The sequence below is a fragment of the Micrasema longulum genome, unplaced genomic scaffold (genome assembly GCF_059751315.1).
Source record: "Micrasema longulum isolate JH-2025_06_02 unplaced genomic scaffold, ASM5975131v1 h1tg000574l, whole genome shotgun sequence".
Taxonomy (NCBI): Eukaryota; Metazoa; Arthropoda; class Insecta; order Trichoptera; family Brachycentridae; genus Micrasema; species Micrasema longulum.
In genome coordinates this window covers 199,989-226,504 of record NW_028277770.1, presented here as the reverse complement: position 1 = coordinate 226,504, position 26,516 = coordinate 199,989, and the positions used below count along the sequence as shown (strand labels likewise).

Genomic DNA, 26,516 nt, shown 5'->3' with positions numbered 1-26,516 from the left:
AGAAAATATTAAAAAAAACAAATGGTTGCGTACTTCTGCACGAGTGAAGCAAGGGGAGCGCTGCCGCGTGGTTGACGGTGTATCAGACTCTCCCCTCCCCTCTCCTCGTTTTTTCCCTGCAGAAGTAAGCAACCATTTGTTTTATTAAATATTTTATTTTCGAAAATTTTATTCGTTCTAAAAATTGATTTTAATGTGGTAATATACCTTCTTGCTCATACTGATCATCGTGGTTTCGGATGTGACAGGGTTTAAAGAACACCCTGTATACCGTATTATCAGCGCTGTGATTTTTTAAAGTTTTGTATTTCTGAAATAACGCGTGTGACGTCAGAGGTTCTCTTCCGCTTATTCTCGATTAGTTCTGCCTATTGGTCCATTGCCGGCAAGCAAATCTTCCATAGCTCTTTTATCATCGGTTGATTCTTATGAACGTCTTCTTATTACGTCTTCAAAGTAGTTCGTTTTTTTTAATATTAAAAAACATCGTACTTTTTCAGAAAACTTTGTTGTACAATTTAATGCTCCAATTTTTACCGCGCGCAAGAAAACATCGATATCGGTAGTCCGATGGCTGAATGGACCATCCGTTATTCAAAAAAATGTTAAGAAAAGCTAAACCATAACTCGATTTCAAGACTTTAATCGACCAACTAAATATTTTGGTGTTATTTTCAAAAATAAATAACCATTCTAAATGATGCCGTTTTTTTTTGTATTTTTATTTACTGAAATATTTATTTAAACTTTTGAAAACTAAAAAACTGAAAAAATTACAGATGGTGCCATCTGACTACCGATTTATTGTATCCGATTACCCGTAGGGCCGAAGTTCCTCCTTATTTATTTATTTTGTTCATTAACGCCCAAAAGGCATTTACAAAAAATAAAAATTAAATACATGCTAACATACTAAATAATAAACAGAATATACAGAAAAAAATTGTGAAATTAGTTAAAAAGGATATGATAAAAAGTTTTACAAATTAAAAAAAAAAAACAATAATAACAAAGGTATGCAAGAAAAAACAGTAAGCATACAAACAAAAAATGCAAAGATATAAGCTTATGAAATAAATTCTGTAAATCAAACAATAAATAAAGTGTTACGGTAAGCAAGAAAGACATTTTTAAGTTAAATTAATAAACAAGCAAGCATATATTATCACGAAAAAATAAGAAATAAAAATATGTATCTATGAAATGCGTATTTGCCAATACTAAAATGCAATTTGATATAAGAGTAAAAAATAAAAAACAAGTATAAGGTAATAAAAATAAACAAGTATTTTTTTTTAATTTATGAAATTGAATTGTCAAAAATAGTTTGACGAGCAGCTACAAATAAACTTGATATTGTGGACTTATAAGATGGTAAAGAATTGGACAGAATGTCTGCAGCCGTTCCATAAGTGTTACCTAACCTATGCAGTCTCGGTATCAATGAATTGTTTTGATGGTTGGAAGAAGTACTGGAGAAATGAAACAATAAAGTACTCCTAGTGTTGACAGCAGGTACTCTAAAATTAATCAATTCAAGTATTTTTGGTGCGTCAAAAAGAGAGTTTACAATTTTATACAGTACAGATGTGGGCTAACTAGGGAACAGAAGAGAGTTTTAAGGGTATTGATATTTTCGAAGTCAGTTGTGCTTCTGTTAATAAATCCAAAGAGTTTTAAGGATTTATTGATCACATGTTCAATATGGATTGTAAAAGAAAGTTGAGTGTCAAGTATAATACCAAGAATAATAATAATATAGTAAAAATATATAACATTCATTCGAAATAAAGATATGTAATCTAGTTAGATCACTACGCAAGTTACACATATAAGGTAAAGGCACCAGTGATGGACAGTTTTAGAAAATGTTTTTAGACTTCATAACCCTACGATCCATTTTTAACAAAATGAAATCAGACGATGTGAAATAATAATAGTACGGTATGTTGGAAATCGTTTTTTAATAATAAAATTAATAACAGGTTACAGGTTTAAATAAAAAAATAGAAAAACCATAGTTACTTCTAATCATCAGTGATGGACAGACAAAATCTAATTATGGACACCCATTAATGGACAACGTCCAGTAATGGACGTCCAGCATTGAACGTATGAGTAACAAAATCTCTTTAGGTCATATAGATATTAGGTAAATATTTTTCCATCTTCATTACTTTAAAAAAAACCTCTTTTATTTTGTTGTACAGGATCATTTATCCTTTCCACAATGTCTTCTATTTTGTACCAAATCTTATCGGTTTTTTCCGACCATCTGAAGGTGTTTCCAATAGATAACGTCATTGTACTAGTTTCAAACAAACTTTTTTCTTTGTTTTCAATTATTCCTGGGAAATATTCTCCCTCATATCTAATTATTAGGTAACATCCCCTTTTTTTATGTATTGTACAAGAGCTTCACTGCTGGGGTGGTATTCTGAACCACTCTCGTGGGCCTCTCTACCTCGTTAAAATCATTTTGGTATCCTGAACGAATCTCGTAATAGGTATCGTTAAAACCACGCATGCGCACAGCACACAAATAAACTAACCTTGTAAATCTGGCAAACGTCAAACATGCGACCCGCGAGATGTTTCGTTTTTAAAAATGTATGTTTATTTTTTATTGTGAGCTACTAAATTGGCAATTAAATATATTGCGTCATCTGTAAAAACTCAAAAGACGCCATTATACAAATTACGACAAATCCATTTGTGCTCATAAATTGGAGGTTCGTAAGTTTTTTTTAATTTGTCGGGACATTTTTAGTCTTTGTCAAAAATAACGGAATTAATACAGGTAAGTACTCGTAATTAATACATTGAATCAATTTAAACACGTAATATACTGTCAAAATATTAGTCAGATCGATTTGAGGTCTTTTTTCCTCGATCCAGATCTGGCACAGTTTGAGTATGTCAGTCGGTGTTGATTATATTTTAACACTAAATTCGTTTCTAATTTATATTAATTATTAATTTATATATACATAAATTATCGTACGAAACTCGGGATACACATTTAATGCATCTTAATCATTCTATAAAGGTTCCTAAAGATTGCCATATTGAAGCTAATTGAATGACAAGACGATGCATTGATTGATTGTTTAGTATTCCCAAAGACATACGGTCGGCCGTCGGCTTTTGTACTTTCTACTTTTGCGTAATTCACTATTTCAGGCATTTAAATAAATTATGTTTTTTACAGATTTTTATCAATAATGCAAACATTCTTCGCTTCCATGCAGGTGCTCCCTCAGTTAACTAGTGATAACTATGTTAAGATAATATGTTATGAGGAAAATAATGAATCAGGTCATTAAGGAAACTGACAGGGAAGGTGTGCCTACATTAAGACAATTTCAGTAGAATTATAATATATGGAACGCAATAAGCAATATTGGATACTTGTGGGCTGAAATAAAAAAGTAAAAAATGAAAGGTTCCTGTAAACAATTATGCCCGCAAATGATGAATTTTGAAGAAACTCTGGAAACTATCACAGATGATATAGTATAGGACTTCAACAATGAAGATGTTAACGAGTAAATTGAATATCACTCAGAACCTCTGTCAAATGACTGCTTAATTGCAACAACTGGTAAATGAAATACACAGTTAATGTAAGGAAAAAGCTGATAAAATTGTCTTTGACAGTAAAAAATATGAATGAAGCCTTATCTATTTTGAAAATTAAATACAGCATGTTATTATATAGAACTCTTTATCAAGAAAACAAAAAGTATGGAAGTATTTAACTAACTCTTGAAAAATTTATAAAGAATCACCTGAAAGCACTTAAACACCTCATTAACTTAATTAAAAAATACATCTTTTTTACATCCCTCGACTTTCGAACATTCAACATTCGCACACATTTTCAGGAACCAATTATGTGCGAAAGTCTATTGTATTTCAATGCTTGGGACAAGATGTCGCTCTAATGGTTAGTAATACTGTAATTATATGTCTGTATACTGATAACATAATGAATCATACATGCAAGAACATTTTTTGCTCAAATTATAATTGAAGCTCTAAGGTTTAAATATCAAATCAAAATGCATATAAATTTTAAATCCTTATTTCAGATTTGCTGTCACAATCTCTGAATGTGTAAGTACAAAATGAACCAGTGCAAGATCTGTTTGTTTGATCCCATATCGTTGAAATATACTTATTCTTCTGACATTCTCAATTATTAAAAGGTGTCAAACCAAAAAATAAAGTCACTAATTATTTTCATTAAGGTTGTGTAAGGTATCTCATCATTTCCCTATCCGCACCATGTGGTGCATAGGGCACTGCATTGGCGCATCAAATGCAGCATATTTCATCATCGGTTACATGAAGGTAAGGTGATCAATCTTACACTTCAGGTGCTATTCCAGGGACTCAAACATTGCAGTGAACGTTAAGAATAAATATTTTCTGTTGATCCTGCCAGGAATCGAACTTGGGACCTCAAGCACGGTCGGCAAACGCTCCGACTACTACCCTACGAGGCAGACATATCTCTACCCAATTTCCTTTTCCAGAATTTACATAAGAGTTGCCGTAAAGCCGAAAACGCTCGTCCAGGGCTCTGCTTTCATTTTTCAAACAGGTCTGTTTCCTTTGTCAGCTTGGACACGGACAAAGGGTATGCAATATTATGTTTCCCAGAATTTGAGTTCATTGTTGGTTGCCATAAAGGAATAATAGAGCATAATATATTTAATCAATTTATTCTAAATTTGTTGCAACAGAGAGGGAAAACATTTTTGAGAAGAGAATATGGAAGTATAGGCATTTACAGGGCTTTTGACCTGTCATTGGCTGGTTTAAGCGGCCACTTTACTTATTGTGTTTAAACATCCAAATTTCCTCAACTCTTCCATCTGTTGACTTTTGTGAAGTAAAAGAGCTGAAACCTTTATCATGTGGGTGAGATTCATCCATCCAGCAACAAATTTAGATTGGAATAACTCCCTAGGTAGGAAATCCAGCCAGTCCGCAAAATTTGGACATACTCAAAACATTGTTGAATTAACTAACTGGTAAAAGAAGAAGTATAAGAATTGGAAAATTGTTTTTTTAGGTGTTGCCTAGTAGGTGATTTCAGCCGGATGATATGAATGACAGGCCATAAGCTCTGTAAATGCCTAGACTTCCATATTCCCTTCTCAAAAATGTTTTCCCTCTCTGTTGCAACAAATTGAATTTTATTAAATTATTTCTCCCTAGGGAGGAAATCCAGCCAGTCCGCAAGTATTTGGACGTACTCATAACATTGTTTTATTTATTTTCACTATGGTACCATATCCATAAAGTCTGTATTATTTTTTTTTAAATGTTATGTTGAATATGCATATTAACATTTAAGATTGTTTTTATTTTATTTTTTATGGCTTACAAATAATGAACAATACAATAAATTGGTATAATATCACAATTTGTTATGTTTAGAAATTTTTCATGAATTAAATGTGAATACAACATGCACAAATAATTAATAAAGTAAAAAAAAAAACTTTTTTTTAATCAACTAAATTTAATTTTTGTAACTTTTTATAATTTTTATGTGTATTTAACATTTTATTTGGACTTTAATATTGTTATTTTAATTTCACTAGATTTTTTCCCCTATGCTTATTATTATGGCAACAGCCTAAAAAAAATCAGTACATTAATATGTAAACTGTGAATCAATTGAGTTAAATCGGGTTGTGGTCCTATGACTATCGTCATGGACTTACGGCTCAAAGGTTAGAATCCCATTCTATCCCAACTTGATTCCTATTTTCTAATAGAGAGTTATTTACAACTCGTCAAAAATGGCCCTCAAAATTAAATGTTTAAGTAAATCATAAGAACACAAATCTCTTTTAAAAAAATATATAGTGAATTTTTATACCGTAGAATAAATAAATGCAGGTAATCATCATCATCATTTCAATTCCGCACCTAATTGCATAGGGCACTGCATTGGTACACCAATCGCAGCGTATCTTGATCTTTTTGTTACTTAAAGAAAAAATGATCAATCGTACGCTTGGGGTGCCAGTCAAGGGACTATGAAATATTGTACTGTAAAATCACCTTTTAAAATAAATATTTCATGTCTACCATGTCAGGAACTGAACCTGAGACCTCTTGCATGATAAGCAAACGCGTTGAGAGGATGTGAGAATACATTTTCTTGTAACAAAAGGTAATATAAATAAAAATAATTTCAAATGTACTGTTTTCGTAAAACTAACTAACTAAAACTAAAGTAAATACAATTCTTGGCCAGAGCCCTTATTTCTCCCGGTGAAAGTGATCACATTAAGGTTCCTTATATTTAGAATATGTGTTTAAATATTTATGTGTGAGATATGACTATATTTTAATTACGTGTGAAAAGGAAACTAAAACACCAAAATATTTTTTCAATAACAGTACTTGCACTGTAGTTTATAAGTTTTTAGGTATAAAATAATAAAAAAAACTACAAAAAACTAACTAGAATTTAGCTAATGCTCTACATTTGTGAGAAAAGGTTTGAGTGTTTGATGTAGTTGTTGTAGACTCATTTCTGTAGTCCGCTTTTCTGCTCTGGCACATATTTACTCCCATTTTCTCAGATGATCATAAAGGTGTTAAAAATTGACACCAAATTGCAACATTTGATATTTCCTCTTTGCTAAAAATAAAAAAACAAAAAATTATATAATTTACAATACATTTTTAATTACATTTATATTTAGTACAAAATGACATACTAAAATAAGCACTTAAAATAGTAAAATATATCTTATTTAGGTAAGTTGGAAGTTATTCATCAGGTATTGCAATAAACCTGCCAATATACATATTTTTGTATATTGTACAAAAGTTCATCAGTACACACAAGAATCAAACACCTTAATTATTCCGCATATTGTTAAACCTTTTAAAAAAAAAACTTTGAAGGCTATATTTTGTGATTTATATGTTTTATTTCTCAGACCAAATTATTATGCAGTAAAGGTAATATTTATAAAGTTGTCTGTAGGTATTGTGATTATGATATTGCAATTCAAATATGTGTAAGCTGATTAATTCTAAATATTCAAAATGATATAAGCGGTGTCATATGTAATGGTATAACTTTGTATTTTCCATATGGTGACAAATTTCCTTTTGTTAGGACATGCCAACGTGAGCTGTAGAGAAAATATTTAATATAATATGAATTTTAAACTAATATAAGATATTTTAATAGTACTTACTTTATTTTTAAAAAATTCTTATGTACTTTGGCTCTTATTCTGTTTGGTAATAAAAAAACATTTGAAAAAATAACAAATTGGGTATTATTTAAAGCAAATCTAATAAATAGTTTAATATGGAAATAAATGATGATTGATATTATAATATACAAATGTATAATAACTGTGTAGGTAGTGATATTTCATTGTTTTTACAACATCTTTAATACCCAGACTGGTATCTTAACTATAAAAATATATATATTACAATTTATATAATAATAACTGAAGTATTGTATCCTTTTTTATTTAGATTTATCTTTATAATAAAGATATCAGTCATAAAGGTGTAGCGACGAATCTTGCTACTGATTATTTCAGATTTGTGAATTTAAGTACCACTTAACTTTCATTTTTTAGTAAATTACAATTTAAAATGAGAATTTTCAAGAGTGCAAAAAAAACTTGAATTACTTAATAAACAACGTGTCCCACCTCCAAGCAGATGACGAATATATCCGATAGTTTGATATCCATATATTCCATTACAGCATAAATTTAAAGAGCCAATCGATACCATCCCTTTGAAGGATCCGCTTTACTGGTTTAATATAATCTGAAAAAATACACTTCTAAAGGTTAAATTATTTACAGATGTTCTAAAAGAGAATGAGATTTTTTTTAGAAGATAATATTATTAAAAGTCTAGACATTTATAGAGCTTACTATTTACTACTATTATTATTAATATTGATATAATATTTGTTTTAGTACAAAGGTATATTTTAACACCACTATTCATAACATAAATTATATTATATTACAATAACCTTAATAATATTGTATCCTTTTTATAACACATGCTGTGAGCTATTATAAAGGGTGATGGGTTTAGCAAAATTAAATATCTTATGTGTATGCATGTCCAATTGTCTTTCATTGTTTCTTAATAAACATTTGTAATTTTTCACGTCTCTGAGGGAGTTTGTCGTTACAAGATTCTCTTCCTTTTTTAACATGTTATTTTCTGGATATTATGTATACCTGTGTTATATTTATAAATACCTAATTTTACCTTTTTATTTTCATTATTTCTATATGTGTGAATTAAGATGTTCTATTTTGTAATGTACATATATATGAATAAATAAAATTGAAATACCACCACCAAACCACTAATAAAATAAATATTAATTATGAGGAAGACTAATGAACAAAGAAGACCAAGAAAGAGATGGCATGACCGAACCCAACAAATTGTTTGAGAAGGATCTCATCAGTGGTACGGGCGGTACGGCAATACTTTGTAAGGCTCCCCTCCCACTAGGCAGCCTGGCTGCGGCAGCTAATACTACATATGACGGCTTATTAGATACCGCACACTAGGCAGCCAAGAATTCCTGGCTGCGGCAGCCATAAGAACGCGTTTGACGTGCACGGCAGCCAACTGGCTGCCTGCAGCCAGAACGAGACAAAGCAAATGTATGTGACTGCCTCAGTCTCCGCGCACTTGTTGTAACAGCCAGAAGTATTTTATGAAACGAATTTGCAATGATTTTCGATACAGAAGATCCATAAAATAATTTTGAAATGAACCCTTTCAAGTAAAGGATGAATTCAATATCTTCTTTTTGGTTTGCGTTTCTTACGAGATAAAATGTAAACAAAAACATCTTCCACATCCATTTTATTTGGACTGGCCGTCAGGCTGGCTGCTTTAACTGGCTGCGCAAAATTTTGACTGCGGCAGCCGGGCTGCCTAGTGGGCGGGAAGCCTAATTATCAAAAAAAAATTAAAGGGGAACATAAAAGCTGTTAATATATTACTTGCGATTTTAACCAAACAAAAATACCGCTGAAACGATAAGTATTTACATGCATGATAATTATTTACATTACGAATATCAACAATTAAAACTAACAGTTCGCAGTAGCGGTATTGCAGTACCACATGCGGATATGGTAATACTTCAAAAGTTGGAAAAATCAGCACATATGCATGAGATTTTGTATGACTGCAAACGCATGTGTGTTGTATATCCTCTGGCTGTCCCCGGGAAAACGGCTTGGTGGTTTGTTTATTTTTTACTAACACTAGCTTATTCTTAACCTTTTACAATTTATAAATATTATAATGATTAACAACTTGAGAAAAAACTCGTAAGGTAGGTTTAAACCGTACACAATATATAAGTTTGATTAAAATATCGAATTAGATAAACATACCTTCAAATGATGATTCCTGTTGTCGCGCAAGATGTACATTTAGGGACGCTGTGGTTCGTATGCAAGTTTCTATAGAGTACAGTAGGTATTTCACAGAGGTTCTATAAAAATAAACAAAATCCCTAAGGACATGTAGATCCGGGGCATACTTATCATTTACAAAAGTAGTTGAACTGTCACTGTATGTTTGTTTATGTTTTGCATTGTTGCAATATAAAAAGTACAGTTTGACGTGTAGAAAAAATAAATACCCCACATGGCAGACGTTATAAATTTTCATCAGGATAGCAAAAGCGTTATATTTTGTAATAGGTATATTCATCTCGTCAGTGACGCATGCGCACGAGTATTTTTTCTCATTTTCGACACTCACGCTGTTGCGGGTAGATATCGAACTATGAAACGTCAATTATAAAACCGTCTAAATAACGAGAAATAACGATTGAGGTTTGGTAAATTCAACATAATTAAGTATTTTGGGTCGTTCTTAAGGTCACAACAATGTTTCTATTGAAAATCATTATTTTTGGTTTTATGTGTTCGAATTCATTTACGTAATTTGACATGTAATCATCAGAATTGCCATATGGAAAACCAAGTTTAACCGCGTTCAAAAAATAAAAATCCCTAAATTACACCACGTTATATTCTCGTCCGAAAGTCGAGATCATCTCGTGGGTGTCGAGAGTGATCAGAATACCACTGCTGGAGGACGTAAGTTCATTCAAAGGTACATTTTCTAGATCTGATTCAGAGTCAAGATTTAGGGAAAGGGTTTTTTTTTCTTTTGTTTTTTTGTCCTTTATAAGAAAAAACATTCGGTAATCGTTTTTTTCCTTTCGTGAAATAATAAATAAAAAAATAATTCATGTGGAATGATCTAAATATACAGCGTGTTTGTTAAACCCTGTCACATCTGAAACCACGATGATCGGTATGACGGTATGAGCAAGAAAACATATTGGCTTATTAAAATAAATTTTCAGGTCGAAAACATTTTTAAACAAATGGTTGCTTACTTCTGCGGGGGAGAAACAGGGAGTGCGGAGGGGGAAGTCAGGTGCGCCGCCCGCCCCGAAATCCGAACAAAACTAACTAAACATTCTTGATCAAAACATTTTGTATGAGTTTAACACGATTTCAAGAATAAAAAGAAATTACACACTATTCAATTAAACATTTACAACGCCACAATGCGGGATTCGATTTACAAACATTTATTTCAATGTGACAGTGTTAGGTTATAAGATTTTACTTTCATTTATATTTCACATCTATTTTATAGGAGTATTTCACTTATAAACTTAGACGCTTATTGAATAATTCATTATTAATTTGCCAGTAATCATGCATAATAGTTTTATAGTGATTACGATAATCAGTTACACTTGACACCGATTAACTTCAACAAAATTCACCGGTCTGTGCCGATTGTTACCTTATGAGATTTGCACGTAATGTGCTAAAAACATAGTATAAAATTGATAATTAAACTTAAAACGTCAAAAACGAAAGAATAAGGATTTCAGGGCTGGTATTCTAAACGAAATTATAGCGCGATATAGCGCGTTTTTACGTACTAAATACGCATTATAGCGCGCTGTAAACGCGTTCGGAATACCAGCCCAGATGTAATTTTCAGTCTTCAAAAAAATGGCAACAATACGCACGAACTTGTCATTTGTCAAATATTAGCAATTATTTTTTACAACGATCGCAAGATGGAGCTGGCGTCGGCACCCTCGCGGCCGGGTGGAGAAATCACCGTTTTAGAGATGTCAGTAAATAGATCGATATTTTTTTGATACATTTTACAATAACTTGATGTGTTTTCTTTTCTAAAAACCATATTTTCCATTATTCCGTAGTCATTTTATAAGCTTTTATTTTAAACGCATGACCAGTACTAAAATACATAATTATGCATATCCTTGGTAATGAGAAAGTTTCAGTGTATTTTTTTAAATTATTTTATTTGTTAATAGACTAATAAACTAACCCAAAATCGCATTCATTTATTTATTTTTATACAGGGTGTTCTTTAAATCCTGTCACACCCGAAACCACGATGATCAGTATGAGTAAGAAGACATATTGGCACATTAAAATATTTTTTTAGAACGAATGAAATTTAAAAAAATAAAACACCAAAAAAGCAAATGGTTGCTTACTTCTGCAGGGCTGAAACGAGGGGTAAGGGGGGAGTCTGACACTGCGCCGCGCTCTCCTCACTTCTCCCCTGCAGAAATAAGCAACCATTTGTTTTTTTAAATATTTTATTTTAAAAAAATTCTTTGTTCTAAATATTTTTTTTAATATGCTAATATATCTTCTTGCCCATACTGATCATCGTGGTTTTGGATGTGACAGGGTTTAAAGAACCCCCTGTATATCATATTATCAGCGCTATGACTTTTTAATGTTTTGTATTTCTGAAATATCTCCGCATGTGACGTCAGAGGTTGTTCTCTGTTAGTTCTTCCCATTGGTCCGTTTACGGTAAGCCAACCGGATATCCTTCACATTTTTTGTTAAAATCTTTATTACTATTATTTTCGTACATTTTCAAGAAACTTTGCTGTACAATTTAGTTCTCTAATTTCTATCGCGCAAGAAAACATTTTTTGTATCCAATTATAAATATTTTTATAATAACTTACTGACTTTTCTATGTCTACCAGCTTCGAGACGTGCTCGTCTCTTCGTCAGGACAACAAATTAACCAACATGCAAAACCCACTATACATCTTCACCATAGTTGTTGCACAAAAAATATAAAACCAACACGAATGATGATGATGATGAAATATTTTTTTAATATGCTAATATGTCTTCTTGCCCATACTGATCATCGTGGTTTCGGATGTGACAGGGTTTAAAGAACACTTGTATAGGTGGCACTTATGAATCCTATTAATTCATTTTTAATTATTTACATTTCTTGATTTTGAACATCTCCATGATTATGCCTAGAACCATCGTTAAAATCGTGTGTCTCATTTTGGAAGTGGCGTTTAGAGCCATCAGTCAAAAGGGTATTGGTTGTAGAAAGACGGCTATAGTGACTGAAATAATTGAAGACATTTTTATCTTATTTTATTTTCTTTTTGTTCATGAGTGGATAGAGATGTTATGTGACAAAAACAGAAAGCAAAGATATCTGGGGTTAAAGTTTAAAAATCTAGTAAAATTATTGATAATTTAACACCTTCATTCGCTCTCAAAATTGGTAATCTACTGCTTTTTGATGGTGTAGTTGGTTTTATATGAAAGAGCCAAAAAGCTATGCACTTTATAAAATCGTCATTAATGTAAAAAAATAATTTTTTTTTAATTTGCGACATAACGCCTTCATCCATTCATGTCTTCAATTATGTGAGAAGAGATATTGTGTCCTTTCATAATATCTCTTCTCACATAATTGAAGAAAAAGACAGTCAGCAACTAAAGTGTGCCAGTATGTCAGTCTATCTGGCCCGGTTAGTTCCTCATTGGTCAGGAATTAATCGTCAATGACGCCGCAAGCAGTCTCAAATGATTTTTAAAAAGGCGGTCCCAGAATGACAAAAATGACAGAACAATTGTATGGAGTGGAATCTTCTTGATGATAGCCAAAACATCGTAAGCGACAGGAGCAATATTTTAGGGGATAATATTTCTTCTTCCCAAATATGAAGGAATACACTTTGAGAATCCAGCTTTGTTTCGAAGTCGAAAAAGAATTTGATTCTCAAAATGTTTTCCTTGTTAATTTAGAGGTAGGAGGGTTCTCCTGTAAGTTTGTCTCGGCGATCAAGGCTGGATTGGCGGCCTCCGTGGTGTAGTGGTCAAGACGCTTGACTCACGCACGGAAGGTTCCGGGTTCGATTCCCGGTGAGAACACAAAAATTAAAATGTGATTTTTCTCAAGCCTGGGTGCTCTGTGATGTAATTCACCACTGTAATTAGGCCTCCTGGCCTGTTGTGGTGCAAAAAAAAAAAAAAAAAAATGTAAAATGTAAAAAAAAAAAAAAAATATAATCTTTGATATTTAAGATGGAGCTAGTTAAGAAATAACGTGTCAGTGTACTTATCGTTTTTTTTCATTATATATTTGTGGATATAAAAAATGTATTTGAATGGAGAAGACGAGTTCAATGTTTCAAAATGTTCAGTCATGTCTTTTTTTCCGCAACTGAATGAATGACCAGAATCTAATGTGGACCTCAGAGGTTAAAGATTTGGGCATTATTTTTGTGAGTTCCCAGACATTTTATGATCAGATCAAAACAGTTCGTAGTAGCTCATGAAAGATGTTAGGATTCGTCCTGCGTTCCGCCAGGGTTTTCAGGAGCACACGAGTACTGAGAATTCTTTACAACTCATTGGTGCAAAGTAGACTTGAGAGTGGTTCGATGACTTGGGGACCAAGTGAGTTAAAGTACTCTTATGGTGGAGAGGGTTTGGAAGAAATTCCTTCGATTTCTCTACACGAGGGAGTGCGGATATTATCCATGGCTTTATACCACTGAGTTTCTCCGGGTTATGCTCAGTTACAACAGTTTAAATATCAGAAGAGATGCATATTGAACTGCACATTTCTTTCGCGATTGCTGCGCAGTACTGTCAACAACCGTGAAATTAGGCAGAGCATTAGCTTTTATGCTCCTGATGATTACCTTAGATAATGTCAACATAGACTGTTCCACATTCCAATATACAGGACCAACGTGGCAATGGTTATGCCTGTTAGAAGGGCTACCTCTATGTTGAACAATATTGCTTTGGCAATTGATATTTTTCATGTCTCTGAGGGAGTTTTTCGTTGCAAGTTTCTTTGATTATTTACCATGTTCTTAAGATATTATGTACGCCTTCATGTTCATTTTATATATTATACTTAATTTTATTGACCTTTTTAATTATTATTTGCATATGTTTGAATTATGACTATTTTGTATTGTACATTAACATAAATAATTAAAATTGAATTGAAATTGAATTGTTAATGTATTAACATAAATAATTAAAATTGAATCATCTTTTTCAGGTTTGGTAAACTTAACGAATGTATCCAAAGCTTATCGCTTCTTCATAATATGAAGCTAGCCATTGAATCAAACATCTGGATGATGAGTAATACGAACACAGATAAAAAAAATGATAAATCTAAACTTACAACTATTGCAACTGTCACTAAATACAAATATAATCCAGTTACCGAAATCAGCGCAATGTATGACAGACTCTGTCTTTCGGGAGAGCTGTTGAACTCTTTATATGACAAGCAGATATTACTGGTTATTGGACTGTCACTTGTAGTCAGTGTGATACATTTGTACATTTTTTATGTAATTCTGAGTTATGATTTGGCGTATGAGTACAAAATAGAAAGAATTTTCAAGGCATTTTTCTGGGGATGTTGGTTTTTCTCAATGACCGTCGGTCCTGTTATCTTTTGCTCTACTGCCACTCAAGAGGTTAGTGAAACATAATATTGTTCTGTTGTAATTAAAAATATACAAAGCTTTTTTTACGTCATAACAGCAGGAAAGTAGAGAACACAGCAAAAATTGACTCTTAGCATTTTTTAAATTTTCAACAAGTTAATATGTAGGTACGATGGTTGCTACTTAAGTTTTGAGATATGGCAGCACCAGTGTGAATAGAATATGTCAAATCTGACATTGTCATCGTAAAGTTTGCCATTTTTAATGGTAAACGTACTTGAAAAAAATATCGATGTATTTACTGATCCCCATCTCTGAAGCGGGGGTTCCTTCATCTACCCGGCGCGACTCACGACCAGCGTTGCCATTACTACCTATTTTTCGGTAGATCTACCGATTTTAGGAGCAATCTACCGATCTACCGAATTCTATTGAAATTCTACATATTTTTAAACATTTTCTCGTTTTTTTTTTCCATAGAACAAAATTTCAATACAAATAAAACGAAAACATGTTATGATAATTTATTGTTTGTTTGCTCACTTAGGTTGCCATCTGTTGATTGTTAAAAAAACTCCTTATCTATTGTACATAAGTATATAACGAATTATAAATTAATGAAATGAATTAGTTAGGATTCCCGGTTATTTTCAAGTATATAATATTGTGGTATGATAAATCATGACCAAAAAATTTAATGACATTATTAAAAAATTCATATACATCTTTGTTTATCTTATGAAGAGGAAAGAAAGGGAATTACCTTTTATATAAAAATGGTTTTTCTTCAGTTAATTATCTATTTAAATTTAGTTGAATCATTCTTTTAAGCAATGTTTTCAGTACTTTAGCAGTTCACAGTTTTTACATTTAAAGAACTTTAAAATATTAATTATTTCTTTGTTTGGCAATTTCGTTTGACAACAAAGATTGACTGATGTTTGTAAAAATGACCAGGACATAGAGAGATAGAGAATACCCATCAATGTCAGGGCCTCTATGCTGCAAGACGCTTCTACCTGCAAAAAAAAACTATTTACACCGACCAGACCGACAGAACGGGTATTATCATTTTTTTTTTACATTTTTTTTTTTTTTTTACATTTTTTTTTTTTGCATCACAACAGGACAGGAGGCCTAATTGCAGTGGTGAATTACATCACAGAGCACCCAGGCTTGAGAAAAATCACATTTTTAAAATTTTTGTGTTCTCACCGGGAATCGAACCCGGAACCTCCTGCGCGTGAGTCAAGCGTCTTGACCACTACACCACGGAGGCCGCCGAATTATACATCATTGAATATATTTTATGGATAAACGTTCAACCTATGTATCTTTGTGCATAAAAAGAATTGCATTCATAGGTGACTTAGTGTGATTTCATTAATATGTATGCCTTTAACCCATAAAATTTTTGTATGGTTACACAAAATACAGTATTGTTGAAATAGAAATATCAACATAACCTCAAAGTACCTACTCGGCTCATCACTAATGTAAACTGAATATGTATAAAAAGTGTTTAAATAAAAAAATAATTATTTTTATTTTATTGAATAAGTAATGAATGACATTATAGATGTATATAACCAAAGATAAAACAAACATACAAACAAACAAGCCATCGTGCCGTTTCTCCGTAAGGGTAGGCAGAGAGGATAGAACGCTACATCACTCTATCTTTGCACACAGATCTCGCTTCCTCTACATTCATACATCTGCACATGCACGCGCGCAATTTATTCCGACTTTTAACATGTCCATCTTCAAGTATTTGTTGGGTTTGGTCATGCCATGTCTCTCTCGGTCTTCCTCTTTTTCTGCATCCATCAACATTCGCATCGTGAATATTTTTAGCCGTTCTTTCGCTGTCCATTCGCTTTACATGTCCAAACCGACGCAGAGCTCCTTTCTTGATTTTGTCGATAACACTTTTCTCAGCCTTACATAATGTACGGATCTCAACATTTGTGCATCTATCGTGCAAAGTTTTACCAAATATTCGCCTGAGAGATCGCATTTCAACAGCATTCAGCCTAATCTCATCCCTGTTTTACCAAGATAAAATACTACATAAAAGTAGGTAGGTAGGTACATGATTAAATGTGTTTGAAAAATTATTACAGATTTAGGCAAAAAATAGAATTTTACAGTAGGTGTACGTAAGCCAAACAGGAAAAGTCATTCATATAACAAAAGTATTTTTATTTTATCGCCGTAAGAATTTTTATTCTCAAAACTAATAATGGAAAATGAAATATATCAATTTCTCTATTCTCATTTCCGAGCCTGAGTAATCTGTTGATTAGAGAATATAATATTGTTTTTATAGAATGTTAACTTACTTTATTAATAACAAATAAATATTTTACTTTTTAGGCCCATAAAATGAGTCACTTGATTCACGAGATTGATCTATTGCAAAAAAACTATGAAGCGAGAACAAATGTAAGTCTAAAAATTGATATACATAGGTAAGACATACACCCCCGGCAATATAAAAAGCCGAACCTGTAAAAAATAGAACTTGGATTTTTGTTTATTTTTTCTGTTCCATTCTAACACATCTTCAAATTTTATTCTTATACGTATACCTATATGTATACTTTACATCAGTGAAACACTAATTTTTACATTAAAAAAAAGTTTTAAGAGTTTTTCTATTCAAGACAAAAAACATTTAAAAAATGAAAAAAAAAAGTTTTTTTAATTTTTATGCTTTGAAATTAAATACTGAATTTTAAAAACATGAATTTAGTAAATAAAACACCCTAAAGCATCTTTAAAAAATATTTACAATTTAATTAGAACAACATTAATATTTTGTATGACCGCTTTTGGCATTTATTTTTTATCTTGAAATAGGGCACTCGAATGAATATCTTCTTGTGAGTGCTCTAATTTTTTCCTTCATAAATGTTTTTTCCTATTTCATAATATTTTTTAACAGCTTTATATAAAATTGAATTGAATTGAATTTTGTGACATTGACTTTTTTCTAAATGGGAGTCTGATTTTTTCCTTTCCTCTTGTATTGTGATTATGTTCATGTGAGCATTGATATTTTTTATTCCAAATTTCTGTGTTTTTTTTGGAATTAATAATATTATTAACAAACATCATTGTATTGTAAAATATCGTTTGCTAATATGTTAGTACTTTTAATTCATTTAACATCAAATTTACACTTGTGTATATGTTTTGTTTTCAAAATGATTTTTAAAGCTTTGTTTTGTGATATTTTTTTTTTTTTTTCTTTTACAAACTATAATTAATAATAAAAATAATGTGACCTCGCTGGGGGTTACCCGTGCCGAGGACACTTAACAATATACTTTTAAAAAAACATGTTTACATTTGAGAATAAACAAAGAAGACTTAATAAACAGAGATATTATTAATATTTAAAGCATTAACTTAGTGGTCAAACATTTTACTAAATGTTATTAAATATTTGTTTTTTAACCAGTGCATGTTTGTCCAAGTCAGTGCATGTGCTTATTAAAATGCATGTCGTGTTGGTTTTATATTTTTGTGCAACAACTATGGTGAAGGTGTATAGTGGGTTTTGCATGTTGGTTTGCATGTTGGTTTAATTGGTCTCCTGATGAAGAGACGGCTACGTCTCGAAACCGGTAGACATAGAAAAGTCGGTAAGTGGTTATATACAAATATTTAATGACATTTAGTAAAGAGAGATAATCAACAAAATGTTCAGACAGTTTTAAACACTACATATTTATGTTTATAACTAATTTATGAATATCTTTATTATTTATATTACAAAACGCACAATGAAAGAATAAAACCTATCATAAGCTATACACTTGTGGAGCAGTTGATTCAATATTGGTTTGGGCGAATGAGATCCATTTTACTTCACTATCATTTTTTTAAAAGCCTTTTTGAAGATTTCTTGGTTACCAATAGCGTTATTAGATAGTGAAAGTAGGTTATAGATTTTAATTGAATAATACTCAAAATCCCTTTGTCTGAAAGTGGTATTAGTTTTTGTGTTGAGGATCTAGTGATTATATTATTTGTATGTGATGTATTTAGGAGTTATGTCTTTCATTTGAGTTAGAATAGTTTTTGAATCTGTAATTGAGTATTGTTTTAGCGTATAATTGCTTTGGTGTCATATGGTTAGTTTTTAGTTTGTTTAAATTTTCTTGGCTTGATAAACATAATAAGCTGCTACAATAGTTAATGTGCGGTTCAATAATTGTGATGTAAATAATTTTGCATGAATCCTTATCTACAAATCTTCTAATTTTTCCGATTTTTTAATATTTTTTTGCAATCTTTTTCATTACCATCTTAGTATTTTGATGAAATATAAGTTTGAAATCCATCATTACACCCAAATATTTAATTTCACTAACTTCATTCAGTTTTTCATTATCTACTACAGATCGACACTACTTATTCAACAAAACTATTTATTCATCGTGCCATGGATTTGTACAACTTACTCAAAAATTTTCATACCATCTGCAGAAATTTCCCAAATTTCTACTTGTTCTATTACATTTTTAAACGCGTGCACCGTGAGGCAAAAGGCTGTTAATTGTTCCTAGAAGTGATAACGCATGACCTAGGTTCAATTACTTCGAACGCTGATGAGAATTTTCGTATTTAATTATTCATTCGGCTATTTATGTTGCCGGGGGTGTAAATAATACATTCTCCTATAACATATTAATTTCTGTCACCAGGTTGAGATGTTCTCCCAACAAATGCTACACTACAAATTGGAGTTTAAAGCGGCCGGCTTCTTTACAATAGACATGAGGAGTTTGTGCGCGATTTGTGCTACAGTTCTTACTTATTTAGTCATCTTTATACAGTTTGACGTAAATAACAGATATAAACCCTGACTTTTTTATTTTATTTTATTTGAAAAACCAACTGTTCTTCATACATATTTATAGTAAACAAACAGATATAGTGTATAAACTCAGAACCAATAACAGATTTCCACAAATAGTACGAATTTAGTAAAGAAACTATAATACATATAAGTTTTTACATATAAAAATGTTATTTTTATGTATATTTTTTAATAATCGAAGAAAATACATTATTTTTTTAAAGAACAGTAAGTTATTGTAAATTGGACAGGATTGGGACAAGGATGCATAAAGAGAGGATAAGGAGGGGACGGGAGATCTACATATTTATTATTATAATGTCTACTAAGTTACATAATGCATTTTTAGTGTAAATTTTCAATCTGACAGAGTAATGTTTGTGTAGTCTATGTCTTTAAATTTTGTATTGTACACTGATAAAGTCCTATGAAAAAAAGCATTTTTAACATACGATGTTTTACTTTTTGGTACATGAAACTGGTGGTACCGTCGACAAATCCTGGCTGGCACATATTTTGTTATTAAACTAAGTAATTCTGCACAGTCAACTGTTCTTGTCATAATTTTATGAAGCAGTAGTTTTTGTTATACTGAAAATTAATAAAACAAATAGTTATTGGCTGAATTTCAGAATTTAAATTGGCTGCCACAGAGAGGGAAAATATTTTAGAGAAGGTAATATAGAAGTCTAGGCATCTACGGGGCTTATGACCTGTCATTGGCTGGTTTAAGTGGCCACTTTACACTTTGTGTAACATTCACCATTCTGCCCATATTTGAACGTCTATATTCCTTCAATTCTTTCATCTGTTGATGATTGTGAATTTAAAGAGCTGAAACCTTTAATTATGCGGGTGAGATTCATGTAATTGAATTATTATGATATCTAATATGTTCTTCATCTCTGTTTTCCAGGGACAGCTTCCCAGGGAGTTGAATCCAGTCCTTGTCTACAATAAATTGGACAAACTCAAAACACTGCTTTCAGTTATAGTAAGAATGCCAGTTCTCTCATACATATGTATCATGGAGTTATATTTGCTCTTCACAACGGAGTCCTGGTCCCGGCCCTGATGTATAGGAGCGAAGTATAGACTTGGAAAAACAGGGATGAAAGTAGGCTGAATGCTGTCGAAATGCGCTTTCTCAGGCGAATGTGTGCTAAATCTATGTACGATAGATGCACAAGTGTTGAGATTCGTACATTATGTAAGGCTGAGACAAGTATTATCGACAAAATCATGAAAGGATCTCAGCGCTGGTTTGGACATGTAGAGCAAATGGACAGCGAAAGAACGGCTAAGAATATTTACAATGCGAATGTTGATAGATGCAGAAATAGAGGAAGACGGAGAAAGACATGGCATGACCAAATTCAACAAATACTTGAAGATTGACATGTCAAAAGTCGGAATAATCGGTGTGTAGGATTTGTTGTTGAGGATTTGGTTGGAGTTCCTACCCCAGTTAGAGATTGACAGAGAAGACACGAGGTTGCTGTTTAATGCGTATTCATTACGTGGCAAATAAGATACAGTACTTGGTTGTGTAGCGCGAGCTTAGCGGTGATGATGGGTTGAAGAGACTGCACTTGAACTACATACTGGAACTGTGAGATGTCGTCGAGCTGGTCTGACGTGAACTGAACTGACTGATGTTGGCTGCGTCCTGTGGTCTCTTTATAGACCATATTCCTTTGTAGTTCATTTCTTCATGGTAGGGATGATGTGAATGTACTTCAGGGCGACGATCCCATTTTTATATGCAATGTTGCTAGAGTTGTAATATAAGTTGTATTGGATTCGATAGAAAATGATGACATTGCATCGTCGGTCATTAGTCTACTTCAGGTGAACTAATTTAACACGTGTGTGTCATCGACTATGGACTATGTCTCGAAACCGGCAGACATAGAAAAGTCGGTAAGTGGTCATGTACAAATATTTAATAACATTTAGTAAAACGTTTCACCACAAAGTTAATGCTTTAAATATTAATAATAGTTTATATTTTTTTTTTATTTCAAATATGCAACATCATCATCATCTCTTTCCTCACCTAATGGTGCACAGGGGACTTCATTGGTGCACCAATCGCAGCGTATTTTGATCATTTTTGTTACATGAAGGTAAGATGATCAGTCTTACGCTTCAGGTACCGATCCGCGAATTTCTACTCAAAAAGAAAGTGTTCATCTGTTATTGGTGCAAACCTAATTAAACATTTTATTTATAAAGATAACAAATCCTATTACATTTAAAAAAGTTGAGTGGAAACTTAATCTACCAGTGTACGTTATTACAATACTCATCTGACATAAGATTTGTTAATGTGTACCTCAATTTTGATAGTACATATATTTATGTGCCACTTTGTTCCAGGTGTCCTATACAGGGTTAAAAAAGAGAAATAGTGGGTTTTCTCTTTTTAAAAAAATAAAATAATAAGTAGGAACTAACTCTGATTTTTTATTTATTCAACATTTTCTCTACAGTTCAAAACAGATGGCAAAAATATAAAAACGAAATTTATTTTCCGTAATGGCAACATTTTTACGCCCAGATACTGTTATATGTTAATAGGGCAGAATTTAGCCATATTATCTGTGCATCTGGGCGTTGGTTTTCAAAACTGACAGATATGTCAGAATTTAATTTGACTTAAAAACTTACGTTATTATCATGTTTTTAATAGGCTTTTAAGAAAAAAAGTGCCAACTTTCAGAAAGATTAAAAATATAAATAAATCGTAATAAAGAAAAAATTGCCAGGTGGAATAAAATTTTTGTCACCTTAATTGCGTAGATACGTATCGAGGAGTCCTAGATCTGTTGGTACAAACTGATGTACTTACATCAAAACTTGATGATGGGGGGATCAGTAGTGTATCTTCGTAATTGGTCGAGAGTATTTTATCTTCAACTATAACGTCATACTGAAGCTATGTCACTTTAGGACGTAGATATGTGTACCGCGACGTACGCTTTTATTTTATTTATTTTTATTTTTCCATACATTTGCAGTATTTTATTTTTAATTTTTATTATTTAAAAAAAAAGGTGTCTATCTGTTCCTTTCATGCTAATCCAAGACCTCTAACCTACTTTAAATTATACAGTAATTACCAAAAAAGGAGGGATCCATATTAGGGAGGCCCTATTGTACTCAGTTTTGGAAAAGATACCTACAATTAACTATTAAGTATTATAATATCAACAAATTAATGTAAAAAATAACAAATCAAAAAATGTACTCGGTAAAATGATGTATCAATGATATGTTTAAACTTAAAATGTGTGCATATAATATGAATATGTATATGCGAATACATACGTATAAATTGGTGTATGTATGTTTTTGAATGCGTCACAAGTGCCCTGACTCAACACGGATTGAGTCGGGGCAAGTTCACAGGCATAGGTTGTTCCTGATTGTGTCGCTATAAACTGAGTCTCTGTCCCTAATAAACGTATGAATAGTGTTATTAATACATAAAATTAAAATATATATATATATATATATAAAACTACTTCAAACGAACGTACTATACCACCCACAGGTAAAGAAAAATGAACCAATTTAAAAGTTCTAGATTCTTCATTTAAATATTAGAATTTGACATAAGCATTTAGCAGCCATAAATATTCAGCCATGTGGAATTTATGAACGAATAATTTTCTATCAATAACATACTGCAATAATATTAAAACAATAAAAACAGTAAAAAAAGTTTTGATTTTTGTTTGAAATACAGCGGTTGTCAGTCGCGCCAACGTAAAAGACATAAATGACATCATCACAGGAAAAAAACATAGCGGCCGATGTAGTTTTTGTTCAGTGTGATGTTTTTATAAATTTCTAATAAATAAAGTGCCTTGTGTACCCAATCATATGATAATTAATGGTGAGAATAAAAAACCTTATCTGATCGCTGTTTATTTTAACTTTTTATCTTGTAAATGTCGCATTATTTGCGCAAACATTCGTTATTTTAGGTTATGAATGTCTTTTGACAGTTTGAACGTTTGACATTTTGACTGAGGAATGTTTATTACTTATTTGTTTAAGTATTTAGGATTCATCCGAAAAGAATTCGGAACGAACATGCGGCTTGCAACAAACGATTTCTGTAATATATTTTCGTCATTTAATTTTATGCGGGTTGCTGTTGTATTGTCGTTCTGAGAAAAATAACGGTGTCAAATGCCCATATTGACAACAAAATACTGTTTTAAAATCCGATTGTTTTGAATGCCAACATGAGATTTAGTACTTAATTGTTAAATAGCATACCTTACATTCATTTATACAATATTAGACAAATAGTACGGTTTACTTATAAACCTATCTAAAACACATAATGTTTGCGGTTAGTCAAATATTGCTTAGTAAGTTAGACGTATTTTCACTTAATTATCTTAATGTCAATGGTACCAATATCTAATATAGGAAATTTACAAAAAATCTAGGAGTACTAATGGATGAACATCTATGCTGGCGAGCTCATACTAATGAATTAAGCCGCAAAATATTTTTCAGTCTTCACTCACCTAGAAGGTTGCAAAAATTATTCTTACCCATTAATACTAAATGCACTCTTGTTCAAGCATTACTGCTACCTATTCTAGATTACGCTGATGTTTCTATGACTGATTTAAGCCGTGAGCAACCCGATAAACTTGAATGACTTCAGAATACATGCATAAGGTATATTTTTGGTCTTAGGAAATATGACCACATTTCTGATTATCGTAGGCAAAAAAATGGTTCAAAATTAGACAGCGGAGAGACTATTACTCCCTCTCACTTCTGTTCAATGCACTTCAGTTTTAATGCTCTTATATACCTCCGTGAAAAATTTCACCGCTTATCAGTCCACGGTTTACCTCTTCGTTCTAATTCTCAAAGCATCCTCTTAGTGCCCATCCACAATTCCTCTTTCTTCTCTTACTCATATAGTGTCCATGTGGCTCCACTGTGGAATCATCTCCCATCCACCATCAAAGATGTTACTACATTATCTCTGTTTAAATCACGTCTGAAGAAACATCTCCTTTCTCTTCCTTAATCTCTCCTCCTTTCCTGTTTGCTTGTTTTCCCTTTTCCATTGAGTAAAGGTATGATTTAAGATAATTTATGCACAAATACATTTATTTATATTTTTACATATCTTTACCTTTTTTTTTTTTATTTTCTATTGAATATGTTTTGTAACTTGAATTATAAAAATAAAACTTTTATTTTATTGGTTGGTTGGAAGACATTGCCATTTGGCAATAAGCTTGCCAATGTTACAATTAACATTATGTACAAAAATGAAGCAATTAAAATTAATATGTATAATTAAAGTTATTAAATAATCTTCTTGACAGTCCCGAACTTTTAAATTGTGTCAATGTTTATGTGAGACGGTGTAGGACGAGACAAAATACTTCTTTTGCTGTTGACTTGCATAGTTTAAACTATGCTAAATACTCACCTATTCCACGGTTCCACATGTTAGCAAACAAACATTAAAACTTAGATTTATTTCATTATTCTTTATACAAATTAAAATCATTAATTTTTAATCACCTTTTTTCTAAACTATAAAAATGTACGAAGTTTTATACTTGTTTCACTGTTTATGCTATGATACATCGCCTCTGTTACTTCAATACTTGTTATATTTAAACTCTTTAAAATAAAGAGTTTAAATATTATTGTTAATTTTCTGCATATCTATGTTATAATTTCTTATTTAACTTTTCTTTATTATTTCCTTATTTTCTGCTGATTTTCTTTTATGGTGTTATGTTTCATTATAATTGTTTTTCAATATTATTTTATACTTTGTCAAAGGTGTAAACCGTTGAAATAACTAAAAAAGTTAAATAAATCATATCAATTTGAATCTGTTCAACTTCAGTTCATTGTACATTCTTACATTTCTTGGAAGTTGGGGGCAAAAACAATAAATTATAATTAATCATCATCATTCCATGTCTGCTCTCTAGTCGGAGCATATTTGTGTCCACAAAAAAAACCTCCATGCATCTCTATCGGCTACCAGCTCCTGTGTGTCCTCATAAGTCGGTTTGACATCCCTCCGTTCTGACATAAACTGCCGACGAATAGTTAGCAGTGGGCGTCTAGGACGTCGATAACTCGATGCTTTGTCAAGTAGGCAAGTATGGCTAAAGGCTCTCAGGAGGCATCCGCAGTATATAGCCCAGCACCAGAGTTTGCTGCGTCCGTTCTTTTATTACTTTATTCCTCACAATGTCAAAAATCGGGTTGTAGTCCTGTGGCTAGTGTCTCGGACTCACGGACCAAAGGTCCGTGGTTCGAATCCCACTCTACCCCAACTGGATTCCATTTTCTAAAAGTGAGTTATTTACAACTCGTTGAAAATGGCCCTCAAAATTAAATATTTGGGTAAATCATAAGAACGCAAATATTTCTTTTTCAAAAAAAAAAAATACCACCCAAGATTCTTCTGACACACCTATTTTCGAAACTCAGTATTTTGCTGTTTTGAGCCCTAGTGAGGAGCCACGATTCGCATCTTCAACGGAGATACTGAGAAACAAATATTTGAAGATGAACATGTCAAAAGTCAGTATAATCAGTGCGTGTGCATGAGAAGATGTACGAATATAGAGGAAGCGAGATTTGTATGCAAAGACAGAGTGAAGTGAAGTATTAATTTTTAAATGTTTTTTTTTTACCAAAACTGAATTCCCACCAAGCCACTTTCCGTGGCTCGTTGGTGGAGATTTATATCAGTAC

At 32.0% G+C, this 26,516-nt stretch overlaps 1 protein-coding gene and 3 long non-coding RNA genes across 5 annotated transcripts in view; 3 read left to right on the top strand and 1 right to left on the bottom strand.

Annotated features, from left to right (window-relative positions):
- Positions 1 to 2,433: 2,433 nt before the first annotated feature.
- Positions 2,434 to 4,233, top strand: LOC148280509 (uncharacterized). Its single transcript, XR_015822590.1, has 3 exons — positions 2,434 to 2,800; positions 3,212 to 3,949; positions 4,095 to 4,233. It is a non-coding gene; the product is annotated as an uncharacterized LOC148280509 (long non-coding RNA).
- A 1,391-nt stretch (positions 4,234 to 5,624) lies between these two features.
- Positions 5,625 to 10,076, bottom strand: LOC148280508 (uncharacterized). Of its 2 annotated transcripts, none has more exons than XR_015822588.1 (3): positions 9,444 to 10,061; positions 7,713 to 7,833; positions 5,625 to 6,670 (listed from the first exon to the last, which is right to left on the bottom strand). It is a non-coding gene; the product is annotated as an uncharacterized LOC148280508 (long non-coding RNA). The 2 variants fall into 2 exon arrangements; XR_015822589.1 differs by having other exon boundaries at positions 6,606 to 6,670; positions 7,692 to 7,833; positions 9,444 to 10,076.
- Positions 10,077 to 14,527: 4,451 nt separating this feature from the next.
- Positions 14,528 to 19,758, top strand: LOC148280507 (uncharacterized). The gene is made up of 3 exons (XR_015822587.1): positions 14,528 to 14,902; positions 17,252 to 17,320; positions 19,591 to 19,758. It is a non-coding gene; the product is annotated as an uncharacterized LOC148280507 (long non-coding RNA).
- Positions 19,759 to 23,538: 3,780 nt separating this feature from the next.
- The window catches only part of LOC148280506 (protein diaphanous-like), an 85,982-nt gene continuing 83,004 nt past the window's right edge, over positions 23,539 to 26,516 (top strand). The window contains exon 1 of the mRNA XM_088228267.1: positions 23,539 to 23,649. The gene's annotated coding sequence lies outside the window, so the exon portion shown is untranslated. The remainder of the gene's footprint in view (positions 23,650 to 26,516) is intronic.